General features: G+C 46.0%; 1 protein-coding gene and 1 long non-coding RNA gene across 3 annotated transcripts in view; one reads left to right on the top strand and one right to left on the bottom strand.

Moving 5' to 3' along the window:
• Positions 1-18558, top strand: part of LOC135398946 (forkhead box protein P1-like) — a 227485-nt gene that overhangs the window by 23628 nt on the left and 185299 nt on the right. The window contains exon 2 of one of the 2 annotated variants that reach the window (XM_064630527.1): positions 876-945. The gene's annotated coding sequence lies outside the window, so the exon portion shown is untranslated. Of the gene's footprint in view, positions 1-875; positions 946-3855; positions 4198-18558 lie in introns of those variants that run through there. The other variant, XM_064630526.1, reaches the window with a different exon arrangement.
• LOC135398952 (uncharacterized) overlaps positions 1-18558 on the bottom strand; it is a 33248-nt gene that overhangs the window by 7029 nt on the left and 7661 nt on the right. The gene's annotated exons all lie outside the window — the stretch shown is intronic.

Below are 18558 nucleotides of genomic sequence, written 5' to 3'. Positions count from 1 at the left end.
TAAAGCGAGGGCGTGCGCATGTTTAGAAGCGGACGCTCCTTTATTTGTCGGGATAGCACGAAAGGAGGATGCCAGTCCTTTCCCCTTTCCCGCACTTGAAAGTTGTTTATGTTATTCGTGCGCGTGCGTTGCGCCAATTGATTTTTCTCCGTGTGCTGTTTTTTTTTCTTCTCCCTGTTTAGAATTTTTTTTTTTCTGTTTATGCCGCGTCGTCACGTTATTTGCGCAGGCGATCACTTGCTGCTGCCTGCTGCAAGGAGCCTTATTGGTGGAACGGAGACGCGGGTTGTTTTCATTGGTTCGAGGCTGTTTAGAAAGAGAAGGGGGGCGAAAAAGGGGGTGGCTTGTTGTTGTTTATATTCTTCGTCGAGCGCGTGTAATTTGAATATGGGGGCGGGGGGGTGTCCTCGTGTCGCTGAGGATATTTATGAGGGCGTAATAAAATATGTGCAGGGCAGGGTTGCGGTCAGTCGGAAACGAGAGTGATTTTGAAAGATAATTGAAGTACGCAGGATGAAGGTATCTTGTGCAGAATCCAGTGCTGTGACGTGGGGAATTTTTTATTTCGCCGCAAGATGCTGACTTTGGGATATCAGGACTTGGCAGGACGCGTCATGAAATGCTTTGCATGCATTGTTCCTTGCAAGGCCACAGTGGTAGACATTGAATCATACGAAGCGGGAAAAGGAAGAAACCATAAGAACTTTTACATGCGACCCGTTCGTTAAAAATATCGCTTTGTTTTGTGCCCTGTTGCAAGAAGATCCCACACTGACATTCGTTTTGCTTCGCCTCGTTTTCTGAATCAAAACCTGAAACAGAACCAGCCTCAGGAGCAGTGGTGGATCATCTGTCATTCCGCCTCTCCATTTCAGATTTGGTGAAGCCGCCTTTACAGTCAAGGTAGCCGCTTCGCATCCAGCAGAAATGGCAGTGCAAAGCTGGGTGAGTTTTAGTTCTTTGCATCGCCGCCATCTTCAACAATAAACCGCAACAAACAGCGCCGCCCACCCACTTCGTTTACCGCTGCCGTAGGAGGAGCAATAAAACTTAACCACAAGCAAAGACAGCAATAAACTTAAAAGTGTGGGACAGAAAAAGTCGTCCAGACGGAGTCCCAAACAGGCTGGCCCTTTAGCTTTCTGTGTTTCGAGCTGGTGTCCGAAGAAAAGAAGACTTCACTGCGCAACACAGTCAGGGGCGACCAGCATTAAGAACGATACCGCTCTGCCTCCTGATTTGGCGGGGGCGTACGTCACTTCGGTAACACGTTGCGCACACGTAAAGGGCAGAAAAGGCGTACGCTTCCCTGTTCTCGACATTGAGAGGGTACTTTTTAACGTTTTGTATTGTTGACGCGAACTTAAAAAAACTATACCGACGGTTGCCAGATTCATTTTCTGTCCGTTTCATGTGTACATGAGGAGTGTTGGCACATGGCGACATATCGACATACTGAACACACTTCACATCACTTCACTTTATTCCCCGCTATGCACAGGCGTAAGCTACCTGCACTAACTTGAAGTTAGTTGCTGCACGTATAGGCCTTTTCTATATACTGCCACCAGCCTGGTCCGTCGGACGAGAGACAACACAGTATGGCAGGTGTGCACAGCGAGTATCTCTTCACGTTCAACACGTTTGCTATATCCAGATACCTGCGTAAGGTGTGCAACCTTGTAAATGGACATCGCCTTCGTGTTACTTCGTGGGATCTCTCGACATTCTTTAAATAGGGGAAGTTAAGTCTCAAAATTGCCAAATCACGACCTTTAAATGCTCTACTAACTGTCTTTGAAATGCGAGCCATTTTCTGCCGTCTTCACTCCTCCGGGACAACATGGCGAAGCTTAAATGACTTTCTTCATCGACGCCATATGCATCTCGCGACGCCATTGGTGGAATGTGAGCTCATTCCGGTAACGCTTAAAAGAAATGAAAATTGCAGTACTTCATTCGAAAACAGAGTAAAGTAAAAAACAAAAACAAAAAAAACGTCTGCAAAGTGAGAAAATACAGAAAGCATTTGCCCCCTTTTTAAGAAATCATAAAGACAAATAATTGCACGCTGGGATCGCAGTCTTGCCATTTTCAAAAGGGAACGTAAAAAAAAAAAAAAAAAAGTGACGGTTATTTTTTTTCTTTCTTTTTTTTTAAATTTTCGCTGCATCTGTGCCACAAACGTTGCATAATAACGGTAAAAGAGGCCCAGAATGTTGGAGCCGGGCGCCGGTGCAGTTTTATTTTGCCCGCAACGATTCCGAAGACGACATTACAGCCACTAATGGGATCGATAATAATTCTCGGCAAGACTGTTCTGAACGGTGTGCGCGATATACTGGTACCGGTGGAGGGGTATATATATATATATGCCCTTTGTTGATGTTCGCTGCCACCTCCTCTCCCCCTACGCCACCATGCGCTATGTGTGTGTGTGTATGTGCGTGTATATAGTCTATCTTGAATTGCGAGGCAGTTTTCAGAAACTTATTTCACTTTCTCGAACCGCCACGTTTTTCGAATCACCACTCGATCGCTGTACCTTCGGAGAAAACTGGAAGAAAGCAGAAGAAAGGTAGTATATATACTCATTATCGCTGCGCCCTCTATTAACGAGACTTTCGGTAGCTATACTAGACTGTAGGAAACGGAAAAGAAATAAAAAATTAAAAAAAAAGAAAGTTGGTTTGTAAAGAAAACTTTTCGGAGAATGTTGAAAGCCGTGGCGAAAAAAATTGGCGATGCGAGAACGGTATACGCAAAAGAAGAAGGAAAAAAAGAAAGACCGGGACTTCTTGAAGCAGCAAGAATACGAATTGCCAATGACTTTTGAAATTCTGCTGACGGGCTTCATGTTGTGATGTGGGATTAGTATAAGATACGCTCTTAAAAAGGACTTCACTGAAGGCTAACCATTACACAGGATAATACCGTTATCAGAACCTAATGCTTGGAAAGCGCGCGGGACCTACGAGTGTCAGAAAGAGGCGTACGCCTCTGTTTTCAACAAACCAGGGCCGAGTACGATGGTTGGCTAGGGGCGCGCTGTGCCGCGAAGTTTACTTTTGAGAGCGCAGTTCTTGTCCTCCAATGATGTAGAAGCTGTTTCAATAATCAGTGTTTGTGAGCTTTGTATGATAAAATTGTCAACGTGATAAAATGAAGGGAACGTCACTATGACAAGAAACTGGCCGTAATGAACACTGGGGGATTCATGGGTACTCTTTACCTATAGCGTCCACAAATGACCACATCGTGTTATCACCTCACTCCACGGAACAGGTGCACACAAAAACATAGATCGTACCCTGTACCTAACAAGATGTTGGGGAGTTGGTTTTCGTATACTCCTTTTTGCTGCCTTTTCCTAAATTTCTCAAACCAATACTATATCCTTCATCAGCCCCCTCTACCCTTTGTAGCCTCTTTCTCCCCAAAACGAGAATGGTCGCCTTCCCCATATTCACAGTCACGTGGCTGAACACGAGCTGGTGAGCCCCGGTGACCACCATAAAACATTCACCTGTCCCTGAACAGTTCACCATCACTCCCACAGAAACCCACATACTCTTCCACCAATGTAGCTCACGCAGCTTCTCAGACATACAAGATGACGTCACTCGTCAGACAGACAGACACACACACACACCCGAAAGGGACAAAAGAAAGAGGGGAAAGAGCGAAACAACGGGGGGCTCAATCACGTGACAGCCAGGTCGTGTTTCCTCTCTTTCACCGATACCTCCTCGCCCGATTCTTTTTTTTTTTTTTTTACGCGTCCCGTTCGTGAGGGCCGCGCGTCTTGCTCAAACGGCGCCCGCAGCTCCGCCGCGCGTGAACTTCGAGAAGCCAAGTGCGCGTGCGTTCTGATATCGTCGTCTGCAAGTATACCACGCGTCTTGGCAAGGCTCACTCACGAAGTGCACGCGCCTGTGTCTCACTCACGGAAGATGAAGTGTCGAGCGGAGTGAATCCTCTTCCCTGGTGGACACTGCATTTATAACTTCCTTCCTTCCTGAGTCTCGAGCAGAAGGTGACAGTAGCTGTGACAAACGAAGATCTGAGTGTGCAGTGTGGTACCTCATGTGAAAAAGTGGGGCGCGGGGGGGGTGTCGTTTGGAACATGCCGCCCCTACCGCCGCCATCCCCTGGGATAGTGCGTGTGCAACTTCGGTGTTTCAGTTCTCGTCCAAGGTACGTGGTGCTGGAAATGCGTCGGTGAAATCTGTTGCGAGGTTTCGATATGGATGACACCTTTCTGGGTTTCAGCTGTTGTCTTCTTTTTTTTTCTGTTATTTTTTTCTCGTTTGTGTGGTTTCGTCGCTTGATAACAAATGACATTATCTTTTTATTCTTGTTTTGAAAACTTCCGTCGGACGCTTATCTCATGTCAGGAGGGAGCGGAACATATAAGGGCCGTAGAAACTTTTAAATCACGAGGGACGTTCGTACGTAAGCAAAAAGACTACAGATTTATGCATTTTACGGGTCTCTAATCATGTGGGATTCTCTGTACTCGCTATCGGAAACAGTGATACACTTTGTGTTTTCGTCGAACTTTCTGCAACTCATGTTTGCTGATAGTTACATCCAGGATTACGAGGAAGTCCATCATAGATTGAGAAGTTACTTGTCAAAAAGAACTCGTTACAAGTTAAGTCACCGTGTGCAAAATGTAACTATAAGTTAATAACGAAGTTCTTCAGCCTGAAATGTTACTCGGAGTTACTGAGTTACTTAAAAAAAGAACGAGTTACTTCCAAGTTACTTCGGACATAAGATAGCATTACGCAGGTGCAGCGCGCGTGAGCAGTTGAGTTAGACCTTGAGTTGCCTGCGGAGGAGTGCAACACGCTAAGATCGTTTTCGTTTATGTCCAACAATAGACCTCTCCCTGTTTGTACACAAATGACGTCATAGTGTTCGACAGCGCCACAAATTTGGTAGAATTGAACTACGCTCGAAGCTAGAGGTGAACGAAGTCGCGCCCGAAAGCTACGGTCTTGAGGGGATTACGATATGGCCCTTTGAAGGGACGCGACCCTCGGTCCTGCTTTTCTTTCAATGGGAGGCAGCGAACAAGTGCCCGTTTGTGGAACCCAGCCCTCTCCTTCCGATTTGTTTCGGTTTTAGTCTCTCTACCAGTGTCATGATGACATTTCTCTGGTAGAGGTGTATTCGAACGCTTTGCATCTTACTCCCTGTGGGCGCACAATGGTTCAGCTTAATTTCAACGGCAGCGGTTCTTACTTCCTGAATAAAGTACTGTCATTGATTGAATATCACGTTTGATGGCAAAAAATGTCACGAAGGAACCGGAGAGAAAACAAGAAAATATGTGGACGTGAGTGAAAAGCGAGTTAAAAGAAACTTGGAACTTAACTTAAGTTACTTTGGCAAAGGTACCTGAAAAAGGAACGAGTTCCCCTGAAAGTTACCACGGCGCAAAAGTACCGAGTTAAGTTACACGTTACAAAAAAAAAAAAAAAGGAACATAGTTACAGTAACGCGTTACCTCTAACTCTGTAGCTCACTGCCTCAAATTAGAGTATATAGAACACCTCTTCTATATTACTTCTTGCTGGTACTGGGATCCTGCCTCATATAGTGTAAACAATCACGGGACACTTATCTATCAAATTTGAGAAGCTGTTAGCTACACACCAGACTGTTAGTCGTTCAGTTTTGACAAGTAACACACCAACGCGAAGCACACGTAACTTGCACTCAAGTTAAACTAGAAAACATGCATTGTCTGTCACTCCTAAGCAGATTGAGCTAAGAATTCGTAACGCTACCGCAAACAGTCCATTATTTCGAAAAATACCTCGGTGCACGCTGCTTCTGACATTATAACCGGACAGGTGTCAATCAGGCGTCAATCAAATCGGATGTTTAGGCAGGTGCGCGCACCAAGTCGATCGAGCCTCCTTTTTGTCTGATGCCTACATAATCACCACCGTATTGTCGAATATCTGTACACGCTTAGTAACAGTGAGGCGATTCATATTCTTCCACGCGAAGCAAAGTTACAAGACCGTCCTGATGCGGGACACCGTAGTAGGGTAACGACTCTGTACTTTGTAACGAATAAAGGAGTTGTTAATGAGTCCAAAAATAGGGCTCTCACACAGCGTAGCACGTGATAGCCGGACAGATGTTTCCCAAGGCGGCCGTCTAATAACTCATACGTTCTTTCACGTCCTTCTTTAGGCTGAGGTAAGAGTTTTCTTCGCTAGCTGATGATGATGACGATGTTGTTGTTGTTGGCTGTCATCATAGACACTTACGTTATATCCCCTAATAAAAACAAAATACAGTGACTTACAACATCAGGAGCTGGCATAATGTATCGTAATTGATGTTATCGTCTTTGTATAGGAATCATGCCCGTTAAAAGTTCACGTGCTGCACGGTGCACTCTCCCCTGCCAAATTGATCCCAACTGCTAAATGCAGAGTTTAAGTGTCCTTAGTGGTTCCTGATATGGCACAATAAAATTAGTATTAAAAATTAGTAACATTAGTAAAAAAATAAAATTAGTATTAGTAAAAATAGTATTACACAAAATAAAAATCCACTTCCTGATCTCCTTTATGATCTCCTTTATCTCATTTTTGTTGGTGCCGCCCAGAACAGGTTGTCGATAACCATTAGGGACCTCGGGGGGGAGGGGAGGGGGGGTTATTTCACATCTTGGCGGGAAAAGCATTGACTAGTGGGACCGTTTAGATGTCGTGGTGTGGTCGTACGGATCGTTCCTGACCTGACCGGTACAGGACTTTATCGTAAGTGTGATCTAGTAATGCATAACCTTCCTTCAGCCCACTTTGTGGAGTTGAATATAGTTGAGGCAAAGACACTACCTGGACAGCAGACACATATTGGACCGGTGAATTCTGACCTATAGAGTCTTCCTGCTCGCGTTCTACAGCTTTTCATTTATGGGATTTCCTTTCGTTTTCGTCACTTCGTTGTAGCCTGACCACCGCGAAGGCCTAACTTTTTTTCAACCTGCTAAAGATACCTGTGTGACCCAAAAATGCACTGCGTGCCTTGCCTCGCAGACCATTAGATGTGTGTAAATCAATCTGAACATGTTCTTATTTCTGCAACACAAGGAACGCACATTGCAGCTCCGTACGCACTTCTGTCAGGATTGGAGGATCCCCTGCAGGCAACGGCTGAAGAGGACAGAGCTCTGTCTTCTTCGGTCACTGCGTGGTATTGTCCATAGAAATGGTTATTGCGTGTCCACATCTGATGCCGGTATTGTGGTTGACACAAATGAACAAATACCTCATAGCAACGTACATTATCATGCACTCGCAAGGCGCTATCATTGAATTGTAACGAACTTACTTCTATCAAGAGAAAGAAAGAAACAGTCAAAGAGACATAAAAGGCGATATCTTTGTAAATGTATAGTTCACAATAATATAATATAATATAATACATATATACATATAATATGTGTATGTGAACTGTGCTATTTCGTTTCGGTTTTAAAAACGACGATATCAGCAGTGATACCGCGCGTCCCGACTCTTACGTCTTCAATGCACCTCACACGAACTATCGCAGCGTCCCCTGCGAGGGCCATCCAGATTTTGATATCTCGATACAATGTTGGCACAATCAATGTGGCCCAATTCCCTATTGTGCGATGTCCGCCCCGCAATTACGATAAGATACTTGACCTCTGTGCATCCCCGTATTGTCATGTTTACTCTGGTCCTCGAGTCCTCGCAGTTGTCCAAAGTTGGCCAAGCTCGAATTAGCTCGACCTTGCAGAGGGCACTTCTCATTAACAGGCATTCGTTAATCCCAGCATTTCGCCACAGCTAAGCTAGTTGCGAGCTGCCTGTCGAGTTGCATAATGGGTCGTGCCTCGGAAGTTCAGGGTATTTTAAGGCGGTAGATTTCCAAGTTTTATTTCGCTGACCCTAGTATACAGTCTTATCCTGTATACAGACATGTTCCTCGTTAGTTCTGTGGACGAGATTGGAGTATTAGGTAATGTGTACTTGAGAACGTTTGGATCAGTCAGACATGGATCCAATTTAACGTTTCTGTTTTAGAAAACGGTGCCTTTCTGATATCACAAGATGACGGCAGCTTGATGGTTATCATCGTCCAATCAACTGATTAACTGGTAGTGCGATCTTTTCTAAATAGTTGAAGAAAGTTAGAAACTACCTCGTAACGTTGCGATGATGCCTTGGCTTGTGATCTACATATTTGAGTAAATTTGCGAAGTTGCGTGCGCATGGCACGTAGGCCATGAAAGCAACTTTGCTCGCTCGTTTTCCATGCCTATTTTGATTTGCCGGACATACCTTCCACAGAAAGATCTCTTTTAAATGAACATTAAAAGTATAGCTGACAGAAGTTGACCATAGGACGTGCATTAGACGTGCATTAGACGTGCAGGACCAAGACCAGAATTGAACGGCCTTTGATCATAATGAGATAGCGCCGACGCGACATGGATACACGACACGCGGCTAGAATCGCACATGCATCGTAGACCGCACACTGGTTTATAATCGCCCATGAAATGGCCGAGGTACCAAAGTACCCACATGGTTGACGAGCCTGTTAGCAATAATCATTCGGGGCTTTGCGCCTCGAGACAACTGCGATCATGAGTGGTCGGGTCTGTGGAGTAATTTTGCCCACCCGAAGGTTCTTTAACGTGTCGGTACAGTTCCCCCTGAAGTCGGCCCAGGACGCATACTAACCCCCCTGTCCCCCCACTCCTTCCTGCTGTCCTCTCTCCATCTGTCCTCATCTGTACGCCGCTCATAGCCACAGTTGCTTCGCGGCGCTAACACGAAAGTAAAAAAAAAAGAAAGAACAATAGGTTTTTTAACGTGCGCCGAAATCTCGGCAACTGGCACACAACATTTAACGTCCCTCGCGGAAGACGGCGTGTCTGAGCAACTTGTACCCTTCCACCAAGCTGCCACCGTCCTCGGCTGGGTTTGAACCCGCGATCTTGGGATCAGAAGGCGAACACACTAAACCGACTGAGCCACCGCCCTGCAGCTGCCAATTAGCAGTCGAGCATTTAATACGCGGATTACAGGCCTTATACGTTACGCTACGAATACGTTAAACCTTACACTATACAGTCTCAAAAAAGTTAACCCACTATAAAAATATACGTATATCAGGATAAAAAACCGCATCACGAACACGACCTGAACCTCTTGGCTGCACGTCAACAGGCTAATATCGACGTAATTCTTTTTGTCCGCGTCCCTCAACAGAGCCAGTGAAACTCAGTTATACACACAGTGTTTTGAAACGTCTTCCTCATATGATTCCTGGCTTCGCTAAGTGACACGCAACGCTCGCCAAGTCGCGCCAAAACATGTCTATACGCAATCGTTGCGAGCACTCCAACCGCGTCTAGACGCTTTGGTTTGTCTCAAGGATAATTTCGTTAACGTAATACATTCTCCCTCCATCGGTCCCTAGTTACTGCCGTGAGGAATCAATTGCACTGTCCAACATTTCACTCGTCCAAGCGTTAGCAAAGGCACGCGATGCTAATTTGAGCCGGAACGGTTCAACCGAAATTGCGCAGCAATTTCTCATTGGGGGAAAACAATTTGGAGCAAATGTCGCATCCCTTTAAGAGGAAAACAAGACGTGGCGTAGCGTTGGCGCTGCTGCATTCTCTCACTACGGTAATTGTAAAAGCGCTTTGTGTTTCTTTATCGCTGCAATAAAGCGAGACTGATGAGGCGAGCTGGAATGGATGCCGAGAGATGGGAGAAGGGTTTTCTTCTTTTGGGGTTTTTGGAAAATAAGGAAGTTTGTGTTCAAAGAACTGCCCGCAGTTCTTCCGGTTTCGCCTTTGTGACACCGCTCTGTCATAACGCCAACGTTAGATGACCAGCGACAAAAATGAAGTGCAAGTTCTAACACGAGACGGTGGAGGTGGCCGAATTGTTGGCCTCACATAGGTGGGCAGCGTCACGTCTAATGAATGCTCTGCGGGGAATTTTCTGTCCTGGGACGACTTCTATAAGGGAACTGTGCCAACATATACGGGGTGTTTGCTCTAACGTGTCCAGAAATATATTTAAAGCGAGCGGTAAAAGAAAAGCAAGTGGTATTTTTCTGCTATTTGAGTAAGAAACTGGTACTGCTTCACTAGTTCTAGTAGCACCTGTTTCTTAGTCAAGCCGCTGAATAGTAGTGCTCGTTTCTCTTTTATCGCTCGCTTTAAATAACTTTTCTGCGCACGTTAGAGCAAACACCCTGCATGTCTGACAGCGTCAGGGGAAAAGCCAGGAGAAACCCCAGACAGCACAGCCGGCCCCGGGATTCGAACCCGGGTACCTCCCAGTCTCGACGTGACATGGCCAGCACGCTAACCGCTGGGACACGCGAGCTGATGTAACACGAGACGCGGGCTGTTCGTGACAGCAAAGTTCGTATATGACTTCCTGTTCAATCAGGTGGTCGTATATATGCAGCTTCGTATATGCAGGTCGTATCGCAGCATAGGTGGGGAAGTTACTTTTATTTTGTAGTGCACTACCGTTACTCACTACTTTTTTCAAAAAGTAACGCGTTACGTTATTCGTTACTGTTGCGGTAGTAGGTAACGCGTTACTAACGCCGTTACTTCTGGTAAGTAATGCCGTTACTTTTGCATTACTTCACAAGTTGTCCTTATAATATGTACCATTTTTGGTTGAGTCACATAAGTGCATTCCGCAAATCACTACAAGCAATGTTGGGCACAAACAAGGGTCACGCATGAACACAACTTACATGTACGATTTATTACAACGCAGAAGTAGTTGATGTTCAAAATTTTCATCTGTGAGCTAAGCCCGTTTGACTGAGAGGACGCCTAATGACCAGTGAGTGCTCCCTGTCAAGGTTGATAGAGACGGTGACCTTTTATCTCATATAGTACAAATCCAAACAGCCAATCCCTTGGTACATTGTTACTTGTTCAGATGGTAGAGGCTATTTTTCTGTCGCTTCCGCCCCATTCGTAGAAAAATACCAGAGGGAGTGAAAAATAGAGGTGGTAAGCAAAGGTGACAGACCTCAACCAGGGTAGGTCAATAATCCTTCTTTTGGGTTCTTCGTGGGTGCAAGTGTGACCTTCTTGTCATTGTTGAAGATGAATAGAAAAAATCAGGGATTTTCCCGGATTCTGCAGGCACGGTCCTCGCTCAAGCTTTCAGGTTTAGACGATGAAGCAATGTTCCCGAACACGCAGTAACGCATAACGCCGTTACGCGTTAGTTAGTAAAAATGTAATGACATTACGTTACTCATTACTTTTCTTCCAAATGTAATGCGTTACCATATTTCACTACGCGAATGTAACGCGTTACCGGTAACGCACTACTTTGTAACGCGTTACTCCCCACCTATGTATCGCAGACATATATTGCATGCAAGCCTTACCATATAATCTGCCCGGGATGCCTCCTGGTCTATGTCCCTCTGGCCACACGCGTAGGTCGCTGATGGCCACTGCCGCTTCGCGGCGTAACACTGATTTGAAGAAAGAATCCCAGCTTGGTTCACAGCCATTTTGGTGGAACAGTTTATTCCTCCATTGTTTCCTGTTTGCGCTGCGTTCGGCGACAGTACGTCAAATCCGCATAGCCAAGTTATAAAGCGTTACATTTCCTGAGGGAGACATATGCCTTGAGTGTCCTTCAGAATCGCCATGTTAGGCGCTCATATTCGTTTTACCGTCCTCCGCGGCTTTGTTGTCGCAGTAACATTTCACACGATGATGGTCAACAACTACGTACACTGAACTGTTGTTTGCTCACAAAGTGCAAGTCATGTGAAGCTCACATAGCGCGACTCCGTCATGGCCATGACGATCCAGGTATACACAGCAGTGATTGTCCTGTTGAGTGTCGACAAATTTACGTACGTAGGTCGTAAAACAGATAAAGAAGATGCATTGCGTGATATCGGTGATGCAGGGACAACATACACGATGTATAGCCACACCTTCATAAACAAACTGAGACAAAAAGAAAAAGAAGAAAAGTACGCGATCGACTGTACTTGTGACGTTCTTGCTATATTGCATAGTACCTCTTTTGCGGACCTTGGGTCGTACCGAGATGTGATGTGCATTTTAACTGTCGTCAGAAATGTATCAGATGTCTAAGGGAACGGAGAGGGCACTCTGGATGTTTAAAGGAAAAAAAGAGTGAGGCTGCCCCTTACAGAGTGGACCTGCTAGTGTGGGGCAGGCACGCGCGCAGACAGATTGATTAGGTTACTAATAAGGTCCATGAGCCTAAGCTGAAATATGATGTCCCTTATCAACGAGCCCTATTATACACGTGCCATCACACCAGGTCTCACAGGTCCAGCTGAACGGATAAACAGCGCAATACCACTCAACGTGTTTCTGCTGTGTAGAGATGGTCAGGAGGTGCCTTATCAGTGAGCTGCTCGTTCCTATGGCAGACTTTTCTGTCTTCGTATAGGCATGTCTTCGAATACTTCCCTCTGAATGTCAAGGGACACGTTTGTTGTGGTGGTGCTTGAGGCAGAATTGCAAAGTCGGAGATATTTGCTGACTTGCGCCAACAACAACAACATATATATTGTGATGATGAAGTGGGGAGATTTTCCACTCTAGGAGTGGAACGCTACCCCATAGCTAGGGGTCTAATATGAGTGGTGACAATGATCAGTGATGACGATGAGAGATGACGGGAATGATCGAAGTGGCGATGACGATGCTGGACGTGATCGTGGTGGTGGGGGTGACTTGCGCCAACGAATCATGAAAGTCATGAAAAGGGGTTTGGTTACAGTCCGCACCTCGTGTGCAACACTCATATTTAGAGGGAAAGGAAGTACTTCTGAAACCCCGTTTATTGTCCAAAAGGAACGATATAGAGATACGTGGTATATACGTCCAGTTCTCACCGAACAACGTCTTTCTAGTGTACACGAATTTTAAATTATTTTGGCCGTTTAAGAACAATGTGACAAACCGAAAACATCTCAGCTATTTGTGGAAGCAGAGGCTTCCGCACGACGGTGCAGTTGAGCTTTTTAGAGTGCTGCACTGGGACGCTACGGATCGCAAAAGCAAATCTCCAGTAAGTCTCTGGGACGGCGCTGATGTTGTGCACTGATGTGCTTTGCCCGTCTCACGTCTATAGGCGAGCGGGAAGACTTCAATTCAGTTTTGTGCTCATCATTTGCTGACAACTTTATAGAATCAGAATGGGTTCTTTCGTACTCTAGAGGTTTGTCCTTGAGCTTGACCCGCTGTCGGACTGTGAACCGAACAAGACCGTGCTCCTGCAGTAAACTGTGAAAATGGGACGAATTCGTTATAAGTTCCGCTTCTATGACTCAGTTCGTAATACGAACAGGCTGCGGGTATAGTTCCGTGGACGTCCGTCCGTCGAACGTGGGTGGGAGGCAGTGGCGTAGCCAGACCTCCAAGGTAGGGGGGGCTCGATACGAAAACTCCCCCCCCCCCCGCTCGCTGATTCTGTGTCGACAACACACACATACTTGTGCACACTGCAGACTGAGGATTAATAAAAGGAACGAATATAGTTGATTTAGACGTTCACAATGCGATTACATGTATAGGCTGTCATGACCAATGAGGTGGTGTCACGAAATTGGAAGTATTTTGAAAAGCTCATACTTTGAAAACCATTCAAGAGTGCTTCTTAGATAGACGCCATGAACTGCAAGAACCTTCGCGATCGTCACACTGCCCCCCCCCCCATATATTATGTTCTCGGATTTGCACGTTTTGTGTGGGTCGGTCCGTGGCAGGTAGGGGAGGGGCTCGAGCCCCCCCTAGCCCCCCCGTGGCTACGCCACTGGTGGGAGGGCAGCAGAAGGGACCCATGGGTCCTTCTCACTGGATCTCAAGAGCACTGTTCCATTGTTGTCACCGGACACTGTCACGAGTCCCACGTGATGGCTGAAATTGTGTAACCACCACATGCTCCATTATTGGCCCTGTAAAGCTGCCGCATTGACGCGCGTTTGGCACAGTTCCCTTAGAAGTCGGCCCAGGACGCACATTCTCCCAGGGCGTCAGTGGTGACATTGCCCACCTCTGTGAGGCCGACAACGGTGAGCCCCCTCACGATCACCACCACCACCACCACCTCGGTACGGTGTCCAAAGATGCGCCCAATTTAATTGCATCTTCCTTAATTTTTTTTTTTTTTACACTGCTTGTTCGCGATGACGCTTGAAGCGTCGAACACGTGTGACGTCTACATAGCCGCAAACAACGGAAATTCAGGGCAGTGCCGACCCCGAACTTTCAGTTGCTTACGGCTGTGTAGACATATAACAAGCGTCAGACACACAACACCTGGCAATACATAGCGCGCGAAACCTTCTGCGGATCTAAGTTCCCCGGAACAGCCTCTGCAGTGAAATGCGCCACATGCAAGGCGCCTTCTGAACAGACAACAAGTCTGTTCGTCTCTTTATTCATTGGTCAACATTCTTAACCGTCGGCGCAACATTGTAATGTTTCCTTGGAGCCCTTTGTTAAATGGCGTTGTGCTTCGGGCAATGTTAATCCATCACAGTCACTCGCAACACACGAGGCATGTTACACGAAAACACGCCATCCGGCACGCAGACGAACTGGCCTTATCGGTAAATTTCCCATCCGTCGATTACACCGAACGCGCAACATGCCGATAAGAACGCCTGCCAGCGCTATCTGCGAAACTAATTGTGCCCCTCTGCAACAATGCAAAAAAAAACAAAAAAAAAAACGAAAAGACGACCTCAAATGAAAATTCGCACTCAATTATGTCTCGCCAGAAGAGAATACCACTGCTGTACCACCTGTCTCGCAAACAACTTTATGAGTATAGGAAACACAGGGATGAACTCATGACTGCGTCTGTGTATTCTCTCCATCCGTCCATCCGTTCATGGGCGTTGTAAAAAAGGTATTATGATTGGCAGCCGGGCAGAGAGGGAGAGGAAGGGAATTAAAACAGATCGCCAAAAAAGACTCGCTGACGAAGGCCACCTGGAGTTGTGTGTGTGTTGTCTTGTTTATGTCCGCGTGTTTCATTGGAAGCGAGTCAGGTGGGATGATTCCTGTGTGCGTTTTGTTTTTGTGTGTCGGTGGCGTGATTTATTTTTGTGTTCTTCCTAGGTCGACAAAGCGCGTTTCCTGTTTATGAAGGCAGCTGCATTATGTTCTTTGTTCTGATACTTTTTATTTGTCTTTTCGGACGTCCGGATGAGGTTTTTGCGTGGTATAGAATAAACAGCTTTTTTTTTTCTCTTCCTTTGATGTGGTTGGATAAGAGCGTGAGGTATGTGGTTGCGTTTTCCTCTGTTTTGCGATCTGCAGGTAGAAAGAAGATGGCAAGGGAGTTGATGCAACGTGTTTGCTTAGTTTTTCTTTCTTCTCTTTTTTTTTTTCGCTGCACTGTCTTCCACGGTTGAATTTCATACTGCATACTCCACCTAGACTAAAATCTGACTTATTCGTCCAGTAAACTGTCCTGAATGCAGTGTCCTGTGTCGAATTGTAAATGTACACAAACATTTTCTACTGTTCATCGATAAAACACGTGGTTATCGCCCATACAGGTTATCGCTATTTAGTTGTCGTTAGGGGATCTGGTGTACTGGGGTATAGCCAGTCCTACCCTGTCGTGATTTTTTTTTTTTTCGTGTACCCATCATTATCATCATCATCATAGCAGGACAATTAACAAATACATAGCAGTCCGCATTCATTTCTCTTCAACACCCTTTTTGTACATTCTATTTTGCGTAGTCTCGAACGTGCGATCAACGAATCAGAAACGAGCCTCAAGGTCAGGTTGCCAGCCGTGAGAAAAAGCCACTCTATCAGACACTCTAAACTAGCTGTCGTGTTTTGGCGCGGTGCTTGCGACACTGGCGTCAAATTTCTCGAACAGCGCTTGTTGTGGCTTTCCCTGTACACTGCACTCGTGTTTGTGTGTGTATACGTTAGCTCCCAACCGTATCACGTGAGCCCCCAAAACAAACGTAAACAAACCCCTGACGTCACTGTGTCATTTGAAGCCTCGTGTTCATTGGGCGCTGTCGCCTTTCTTGTGTGGACTTTTGCAGTTTTAAACCTCGCATTCGCTCCGGTTGCGTTCGCTTAAAATATGCGGTTGGATCAGCAGTCCGGGCGAGTTGTCTATCGACGACTTTGTGGTGTTGGAATATAAGGTTACGGCCACGTGTAGGCGATTGGGACGAACCTCGTATGCCTGAACATGTTTCGGTTCTGGAATACCTATACAGTCAAACTTCTTTACAACGAAACTCAGGGGACAGCAAAAAAAATTCGTAGTAAAGGTATTTTCGTTAAAAAGGATGTCCATTATTGGACCTATAGGGCTCCAGCGGGACCGCAAAAAAATTTGCTGTAGTGGTATTTTCGTTAAAAAGGTGTTCGCTATAAAGGAGTTTGACTGTATTGCGACCAGCATCTGATAATTACCGCGCGAAAACGTTGTCACAGCGGAGTGGCCTGGCGGCTTTGTAGCACGCAGGTGGCACGGTTTGATGAGATGACTGCAAAAGGTTATTTTTGGTAGAGAGAGAGAGAGAGAGATTATGGTTTTAATGGAACAAAGGCAACAAAGGCCATAGAGCGCCAAAACTACGGTGAGTGTGTGAGAGATGCTTATGGGAGAGATGAGAGTGGGATGTGAGAGTGTGTGTGGTAGTTAAGAGCTATCTACAGGTATGAGCGATGAGATGGATCAGGATAAGGAAGAGAGGAGGGTGAACAGGCTAACATGCTTGGCGGACGATAACAAGTGAGTATCTACAAGTGTGAACGATGAGGTGATCCAGGATGAGATGTTTACATGAGGAGTTCGGTGATATTGGATAAAAGCGGAGCAAATACTTAACATCTACATCTGACTATGTAATCCACACATGGTCAAAAATTGGATGACATTATCAACCGGCACAAGAGGAGTGTCACCCATTTTTGGTTGAGAAGAGCCGTTCAGCTGAACCACGGCTATGCTGAATTGCGAGGGAAACGCCAATATTGCTGAATTAATAATGATGAATTGCCAATGTCTGGGAATTGCGAGGAAAACGCCAATATTGCTAAATTAATCACGCTGAATTTCTGAACAAATATGCCGAATTGCGAATGTCTGGGAATTGCGAACAAAACGCCAATATTGCTGAACTAATAATGCTGAATTGTAACAATGCTGAATTGCGAATGTCTGGGAATTGCGAGGGAAACGCCAATATTGCTGAATCAATCGTGCCGAATTGCTGAATCAACAATGCTGAATTGCGAATGTCTGGGAACTGCGAGGAAATACAATCTTGAATCTTGGTACGTAACTCTTCAAAGCGCGAAAGTTGACGTCTGCCACGGTCCTGTCCTTCTTTTTGGAAAGTGACAGTCTCGTTCATGTCCTTATAGGAAATGGATCCGACTGGAGGTCTACTCGTCTGGTGCTCTGTCCCTTTCTGCGTCCTGAGAAGCCTCTTAGTGCGCATATTGTTTGTTTGTTTGTAAGAAAAGAAAAACGAGGAGAAATTGAACTCGTCTCCCGACTTGTTCTGCTACTCCTAACATAAATTCTCATCCCACCCTACCCCACCCTTCAACTACTCCTCAGGTGCTCTGCTCGCAAGTTCGCTATATTCACTGTTCAGAAGTCCACTATGCACATGTTCGCTAGAAGTCCACAATTATCCACTATTCGCAATTATCCCAAGATCATGCACAGAGAATCCTAGAAGGTTGTGTCCTTCCCACAGCTCTGGACAAATTTCACGAGTGCCGCCAAGGCAGCATCCCTTGTGTTCGGTGCCCATAAAGTCCCAACACCTTCACTATATCAAAGATCCTGCATTCTAGTCGAGCAAGCGTGGCTTTCAGTGTAGCTCTTTGAGACGCATACCTAATGCGCGTATTGTTTCACTATATGCCCGTTCATTGTACATGTGTCCGAGTGCATAGGGTCCGCGCACCAACATACGGACAAACACAAAGAAAAACTTCATTGCTGTTTCACACTAAAACGGCCTGAGCGCGCGCGCAGGAAAACGATCCACTGTCTCTCTGTTGTGTCGTGTTTTTTCGCCGCTCAGAGTTTTTTTTTCCAGTGCGAATTTTCGTCAGGAATTAGGGTGCATTAATGACATTTTATCAGTTCCAAATCAGTGACACTCGCGGACCAGTGACGTTTGCAAGTTCGCGATGGGGATCGAGGAGGAGGGTTGAGAGTCCTGTCGCTCTTGTATATACCCCTGAAATGCCCCCCGTGCAGTTCAGATGCAAATACGTCTGTCGTTGAATGGCAATCGCACGTTTAAACTCATCCACAGCGGAAACTGACGTTCGAACATTGTCGCAATTTATCCCAGAAAATACGTCTTCCTTCACGTATTGTTGGTGCTACCGAATGGTTGCTGCTGTGTTATTGGATTGCCGAGCGGTCAGCCTGCCGCTGTGGCTGCACATAACCCGCGGGGAGGGGGGGGGGGGGGGGTACTGCATCTGAG

This window comes from Ornithodoros turicata, chromosome 6 (assembly GCF_037126465.1).
Source record: "Ornithodoros turicata isolate Travis chromosome 6, ASM3712646v1, whole genome shotgun sequence".
Lineage (NCBI taxonomy): Eukaryota > Metazoa > Arthropoda > Arachnida > Ixodida > Argasidae > Ornithodoros > Ornithodoros turicata.
The sequence above is the reverse complement of the archived record's forward strand: the minus strand, read 5'-3'. Positions and strand labels throughout refer to the sequence as shown.